The sequence below is a fragment of the Cynocephalus volans genome, chromosome 2, assembly GCF_027409185.1.
Source record: "Cynocephalus volans isolate mCynVol1 chromosome 2, mCynVol1.pri, whole genome shotgun sequence".
NCBI lineage: Eukaryota > Metazoa > Chordata > Mammalia > Dermoptera > Cynocephalidae > Cynocephalus > Cynocephalus volans.
The window spans coordinates 28,966,344-28,974,681 of record NC_084461.1 but is presented as its reverse complement, the minus strand read 5'-3'; positions in this window follow the sequence as shown (position 1 = coordinate 28,974,681).

Genomic DNA, 8,338 nt, shown 5'->3' with positions numbered 1-8,338 from the left:
TTTTTTGGCAATATAGTTATTTGTATAAGTTCAATAAGAATCTGCTTTGTTTTATAGCAGGACAAAATTGGAGACACTGGTTATTTTACCAAGGCTTTGACTGGAATGTCATATTTTCAGATATGACCAGACTGCTTTAAGAAATCGAGGTTGACACTTTATGGAGCCGATAAAAAGCCCCTTGGGAAGACTGGCCTGATACCTTGTCTATATGATTACAGGGTTCCTGGCCTTACGGTAAGTAAAGAATGCAACTTTCTGACAGGCCAGAACCTTGCCATTCTGGGGACCTCCAGAAGAGAGGAACTCACCTGATTCTTACAGGTAATCATGTTGGAGTGAGCAGGACTGAAGCCATGTTGAGACCTAAAACTGCCTGGGCTGCAGTGGGGGGCGCGGGGGCGGGGGTGTGGTCTGATTTTTAAAAGGACAGTTTTTTTTCCTCTCTACTCTCTTCCCACCCCTTGACTTTCTTATCTTGCTTGCTAAATAGGAAAACAAGGCTGAGAAGCTAATCAGTACTTTGCAAAGCTAACAGTTCTTTCTTTGAGACTTGTAGGGTTTTTTTTGAGAGGTGATCAAGGCCAGGTGACTGGAAACTGACCTTGGGCACCAGCCGAGTCAGCCAGAGCTCTGCGAAACGCAACTGTGCAAAAGACTGCAGAAAAGATGATTCTACTCCGGAGCAAATCAAAATCTTGCAGGGTCCTGAGATAATAGCGAAGATGAGAGCAGAAACCAGACGAGGCCTTGGCGAGACCTTGTACCTGACTCAGACACGGACACCTCAGACACGTGACTGTAGCTCACGTCTCCTTCTCTCCTGCTTTTTACCTCCCACTTTTTAAAAAAAATTTATTTTTAATTTTTTTAAAAAAGATGACTGGTAAGGGGATCTTAACCCTTGACTTGGTGTTGTCAGCACCACGCTCACCCAGTGAGCTAACCGGTCATCCCTATATGGGATCCGAACCTGTGGCCTTGGTGTTATCAGCAGCTCCCTCAGCACCTCCCACTTTCTATTCCCTCCACCTCTTAAAAAACTCCTCAGTAAACCTGAGTCTTGAAATGGCTTTAGCCTGGCCGTTTTCCTTCAGGTTTACCAGAGAGAGGGGTTAGCCCAACATCTCTCCTCAGGTCACTGGTATTCCTGAATAAAAGCTTCCTTCCATTTTCACCAGCATCTGACTTTTGATTGGTTTGCTTTTGTCTGGGGACAGGCAGCTGGACCTGTGAGTTTGATATCAATTTTGAGGAGCCTCAGCCAGGAGCTGAGCATGCCCAGTAACAATCAGAGAGTGAGTCAAATCCTTGACTTGGCTTCCTAAGCCCCGAGAGGCTTTCAAATGTCTAACCTGAAATTCCTTATGAAAGTACCAGCAAAGCCAACTTAGAAAGAGCTTATATGATAAATCATTATTCTTGCTGCACTTTATGCAAATAATCAGGCCAGAGACTTAAAGTTATTTTGCAGATGAATTAGTCTTGTTATAAGTATCTTTACTTATAACAAGAAAGGGGGGACTTGGAGAGAGAGAAATTATGTTTCAAAAGAAGAAACCTATAGTATACCTGTTATTGGATTCTAGCCCTGTCGCTTGTTTTTGAGTTTTATTATCTGGACTGAATCCTGGATTTTAAATTTCCTCCACTATCTGGTTGTGACTCTTCAGACTAACGTTTTCAGATTTTTTTTTCTTCTAACATTTTCAGTTTTTTTTCTTCCACACTTATGACTTGGAACCACTAGAAATTAAAGCTGCCTTTTCCCTAAGGCCCTGCAGGCTGAAGAGATCTTGGCTTTGAAGAAAAATCACTGTTAGTAGCTTATGTTTGAACAAACTTTATACGTGCAATCTGCAACCCAGAAAAATCTGTTGGATTGCCACAGCCAGGCTACACCAACTGTAGATGCTTCAGAGGCTCTAGAAAAACTAGCTCATAGACAACTCCAGATATTAACTTTTGTTTTATTTATTTTTTCATAGAAGATCTCTTATGAAATACCTGTACACTTATTTGTACCATGCAGAGACCTAGTCTTGATGGGAACCCATCTGCAATGCCACTTTCTGGAATGGGACACATCTGTTTAACTGAACTGCCCTATTCTCAAGACTAATAGACTGATTCAAGAAAATATGAACCAATGTACTCAAATTTGTTTTTTCTGCTTGTTCTAATTTATTTTTATTTTTCCTTTGCCTATCTCTTATCTAGAAACCTTTAACCTAAATCTCTTCATAGCTACCAATCTATGGGGTGCTTCCTCAGCTCCCCCATATGAAATGTTTCCAGGGCAGGCTTGCTGTTTTGAGGAGATAAATTTAGATCAGACTGCTGATCTAAAGCCAAATTCTGAAATCAGTTTTATCAATAATATGGCTGACACTTTGGTCAGTAGAAACATATCATCAAAAGCAAGGAGGCAGAAAAGTGTAGAGTTGTATTATGGTGACACTAACTAATCTAGCATGAAAATAATACAAAATGTTGAGAGACAGCTGGAAAGGGAAGTTGGAGCCTTCTTGTGAGGGGCTTGCCTTGCATTCCAGCAGGCAGAGTCATATTTAATATAGAAGCCAGCGGGGACTCATTGATGGTTTTTGAACAGAGGAAAGATATAGCTAATGCCCATTGGAAATATTAATCTGCCATCAGTGGATCGGATGAATTGCAACAGAGAGAGACAAACTCCGGAGGGACCAGTTAGGAAGCCATTGTAGTATTCCGGTGAAAAGCAATGAGGTAAAGGTGGTAGCTGAGAGGTAGGAGATGATGAGCAGGAGAAACTTAGGAGGGTAGAATCTTCATGGCTTGTTAATGAATTAGTTGGAAAGAGTTAAAGGAGGAGAATGAGCAGGGACATAGAGCTTTGCTGTCAGGGGATTAGCAAGAAAGTGTGTCATTCACGCAAATGGGAACTCAAAGCACGAGGTGTTTGGAGAGCAACAGCTGCACAAGCAGGCAGTGGTGAGGACTACCTGCCCCTGCAGCCGCTGATCCGTAATTGCTTGACAAGCAGTTAAGGCCCCCCTGCTGCACTTCACCTCTTTTATGAGCAAATGTAGTTACCTATGACCTTTTCTACCAAGTGGACTCATAAGCTCTTCACATTGCAGACCCATAACCCAGGGGCAGAATCATGAACCTTCAAAAGCGTTGGGGTCGAGTGGGTTGGAATGACATCCATTTTTCCCTAAGCACGTTCAGAATTGAAACTCTAGAATCAGGTAGATGGAGATAAAAATATTATCTTTAGTGCTCAGAAAGCTGTAGGAGAATGAGGGAAGTCAAATGGACTTTCTTAGGTTGCCCCTGAGAATCAAAATAACTCACTGATTTATAGTCAGTGTTAGGGATGCAAGTTATCTCCTGCAGAGACAAGCCTCTAAATGAAAACTTGCACCCTGCCCTAGAAGTATGACACCTTCTCTATGGGCAGGCAGATGCCAGAGAGAAGACAGGGACATGTTGGCTCATTTCTTCCATTTCTCCTCTCCTGGGAATGAATGGGTGAGAGAGACAGAAGTAGGCTTGGGGTTTAACTTTCAGGAATGTCCCTCCAGGTGGTGTGGGAGATAAATGTTCCTCACTGCCAGTGAGGACTTTTCCAAGACCTTGTGTAGAACTTTTTGTCTTCCTTTTCTTCATTGTCAAAGCTGATTTGTGATGGACTCTGGACTCTGGCTCTCCCCAGTTCTGGCTGGACAGAGAAGCAGAGGAAGACAGATCAGGCAGATTTCCTAGTGTTTACATAAGGAGCTGGAAGGATTTTAATGTATGGGGTGTTGTGGCTAAATTGGAGTTTTGGAAGGTGTGGAGAACAGGATGTGGCAGTGAGGCCAGTAAGGAATCCAGGGGGAGGGTGATGAGGAATTAAACCATCAACAAGGGGCTGGAGTGGGGCAGACAATTTTCTGGCCATTTAAGAGGAAGAATCTACAAGACAATAAGACAGAGGAAACCTGATGACCCAGTTGACTGCCTAGCCCAGGCTGGGACAATGATGTCATTCCTCCAAGAAAAGAACTGTAGAAAGATGAGCACGTCAAAGGGGAGAAAGTGAGATTTCACTTTGGGGCATTTTAGTTGCATATGGTGCAACTTTCCAAGTGAAGATGACCAGAGTTGACCTCCCTTCTCTACAAAGCACATGGCAGAATAAAGCTTAATATCTGCTGGGGGTGGGGGGCACGGGGACAGCCACTTTCCAGTTCTCACACTTCCACAGAGGGGAGGGATTTCCACTGCCCCACCAGAATAATAAGTACAGGAGGAACACGCCCAGCCTCTCCCCACGCCCTCACTAACTCCTCCCCAGGGAGCTGTCTTTCTTTCTAATTGGTTCTGGTCCTTATTCTTCCAGATTTGTCTGTCCATCCATGGGGTGCTTCCTCAGCTCCTCCATATGAAACGTTTCCAGGGCAGGCCTGCTGTTTTTGAGGAGATAAATTCAATGTGAACCCTGTTGATTGCTGAGCCATGTTCTCAAATCAGTTTTATCAATCATATGGCTGACACTTTGGTCCCATCTCTGTTTCCTGTCTCTTATATATCAGTTGATTCTGAACTCTGGAGTAGAGTATATACATTTGCCTGGGCTGCCATAACAAAGTTCCACGGACTGATGGCTTAAACAACAGAAATGTATTTTCTCACAGTTCTGGAGGCGAGAGATCTGAGATCAAGGTGTCAGCAGGGTTGGTTTCTTCTGAGGTTTCCCTCTTTGGCTTGTAGATCGTTGTCTTCTCCTTGTTTCTTCACATGGTCTTCCCTCTGTGTGTATCTCTGTCCTAATTTCCTCTTCTAATAAGGGCCCACCTAAAGACCTCATTTTAACTTAATTACCTCTTTAAGGACTCAGTCTCCAAATACAGTCACATTCTGAATTACTGGGAGTTAGGACTTCAACATATGAATTTGGAGTTGGTGGGGGGAGAAGGACATTTCACAGTTCATTCCATAACAGAGAGAGAAAATGGCATTTATTGACCCGCTAAAACTCCATCAGCAGCCCCTGCCCTGTTTTCCTTTTTGAATATATTCTCACACAGAATTTTGAGGCAGATTATTTCCTTGCTCCATTTATTTCAATGCCAAGAACTAGGAAAGCTTTAATCAGGGTACTGTCTAGTTTCATTAAAGAAAAAGCAGGGCAGTGATGGTCAAAGGCTGGATCCCAGTAGGAAGAGAGTTGCTGTGCGTGACCCCAAACTGGAGAGTGTGCAGACAGGGCCTGGTGAGAACCTGGTCCTCTGATCATCAAGACATCAGTCACTCTTCCCTCAGAGCCAGTGTGGAACAATGAGCTCACCATTCCTATAACCCTACAGACTTTATGATTTGCCAAAACATTCCAGGTTAATGTTATGTGTAAATTTAGGTTCACAACTAATTATAAGGCCATAACCCAGGCATGTTTCTTCAGTAGGTTTCTTCTCTGACATTTCTCCCACCAAGTTTGAGCTTGAATGTTTTTCCTAATGGGGAGTTTCCATCCAGAGTGATGACTGATTTTATGGAATTCTGTTAATACCAAATGTGACTGAAGATTGTCATTCAGAGCTTTGTTTCAGGGACATAAAACCTTTACGCAGCTCCACACAATAAAAGAAAAAAATGACAGCTCTGTGGTGATGAAACACTTTTCTTGATCAGTGTGATTCTATCAGAATGCCATACTTGGATATATTGATTTGTCTTTGAGAGTACTTTGTGCCACATAAATCTCATAAAAATATCTTTAAGGAGCTACCCTAGAAGGCCACTACTTCCCTCCTCAGCAAAGAGAAGCAAAGTCAGGGAGCCATTTGTCAACATTTCAAAGAGAATGGCCCATTTATGAACTGACAGTGGATGGTTTCCTACTCCCACATTCATGGGATTTTAAAACAAAGATGCATTTTATGATTAACCTCCACGTACAGAAGCAAAGAGCTATATTTGTCTCTTTTGACTTACTTCAGCAACCTGAATTTTTAGAAAAATCACCTTCAAACCATATTTATACCTCAAAAATTCAGTTTATATGCACCATTGTTCAGAGCAATTTCTTTTTCCCTATGTTTAATAGCCAAGTGATCATTCGTTTTGGAGATTCATTCATGCTTCGGAAGATTGGGCTGCTCATGGAAAAGAACATTCCTGAGAGCGCTTTTTTCCCCCATGGCCTTAGGACAGGGAAAATAGGTCTTAAAAGAATTGTAAATGAATTGAAAAATATTAATTAAAAGTTCTCACTCTATTCCAGAACACATAATTTTAATTTTCTGATATTTAAGAGCTATGGGGAAAACATCATTGGTGTTATGTTAAGATTCTCTTTTGACTTGGCTGAACTTGAGAAAATTATCAAACTGAAAATTTACTTTTTTCCCCTTGTGAAATGAATACTGTGATGTCCGTATTGCTGGGGAGACACTATTGAGCATGAGAGGAGGTGATTTTACACATTATTTAGGAGCATGGGTTTTGAGCCAGTCTGGCTTGGTAACTCTGTTGCTTGCTGGTCAGTTGATGCTGGGCGTGTGATGTAACCCCCTATATCTCAGTTTCCTTATCTGTGAAGTAGGCATAGCAACTGATCCTACCTCATGTGGTTGTTTTGAAAAGGAAATTAAATAATTTTCAAACATAGCATTCGCCCACTTATAAATGTGAGATTATCACCCTTATTATTATCATCATCATCACCACCACCACCATGAAAGATGCAAATAAACATTAACTGGCTTAATTATTTTACTTTCCTCAACATAGTAAGACAGGGATTCAAAAGAAAAGTAAAATCCATAAAACTCAAACTCTGTCCTGGGCAAGATTATGTAAATCTGGGAAGCCAGATTTATATTATTTGAAGAATATATCTTTTGAATATCTATCTATCTATATATATATATACACACATACATACTTATATCAAAATATATACTTATATAAAAATGTAAAAAAACATTTATACTCAGTTAAAATTTTATGGAAGTTTTAAATAATAACTTTAAATATATTTACCAAGATTTTATATTATAATGATATTTCCATTTCTCATGCAAAGCCATTTTCTAAATAAAAAAAATGTAGTCACAAGTATAAAATTGGAATAAGATTTAATAATCTCCCTTAGGAACTGATTTTAAGGTCCTTTTATGAACACTGCATTAAGAACTCTTAAATCCTTCTTATAACATCTTTATATTTAAGCTTCAGTGCAGAAAGACAGCAGCTCACCATTCTCTCTCACTTATTTAAAAATATTCCTGGATTTAAAAATATTAAGAGCGTCTGCTTGAAGATGGAAGCATAAAGATAATTGTACTAAGCTCTACTCTCTAATATTAATGGAAAGCAACACAAATTCTAACACAAGCCTGTCAGGAGACAGACACAACCCCAAAATATATAAAGAATTGTTTCTAAATATAGGGACATTTGTCCCCAATTCTAGAAGATGCTAAAAGTGGATTTACACTTTACAGTCCATGCACACAATGCAGAATTCTCCAATAGTAGGTGGCATAGCTCTAAAGGGCTTTTCCAGTTATCCCTTTGTGGGAACGATTAATTCCACATCCCACACTGAGCAACTGCAGATGAGATGGGACTGTCCACTGACTTTGCAGGAAACATGTTGGAGGCATACAATAGGAAAAATAATACCACTAATAACAATATCAACAATAATGATAGCTGAGATTTACTGAGTGCTTAATATGTGCTGGGCACTGATTTAAATGGTTTGCATGTACCAACTCACAGTAACTCTATGATGAGAGTACGAGTATTATTCCAATTTTACTAGTCAGTTACAGAGTCTGGACTCAAATGCTGAGCCTGTACTCTTAACCTCCATGCCCTGCTGCATTTCTGCGCTATGCATGGAGTCAGCTTTGATCAATGGATCAGCATCCGTTGAGGATAAAAATAAATGCCAGGTCCCCATACAGAGAACCTTAAGGGGCTTCACTGTGAGCCACAAAATCCTTTGCTCACACCCAGAAGAAATGTGGGTTATTGGGAAGAGACATGTCCTTGGAGCAAAGGCACAGCAGAGCTGATGCAGAATCATCTGAGATGATATTGCTGCCCCTTGGCTCTCTCCCCCTTGCTTTCCTCACTCAACACTTGAGCAAAAAGCTGAACGAGATGGAGCTGCCCTCATTTACAAATGAGTCTTAATTAGAAAGAAACTAGCATAGACTAGTATACAGATATCTGAGCAGCAGGAAGAAAGAAAGAAAAGAAGAAAAAGAAGAAACAAACAAACAAACAAAAAACCAGGTAGGATGAGTGGAGAAGCAAAACAAAACAAAGGCAAGTGAATAATACAAATGAAAAG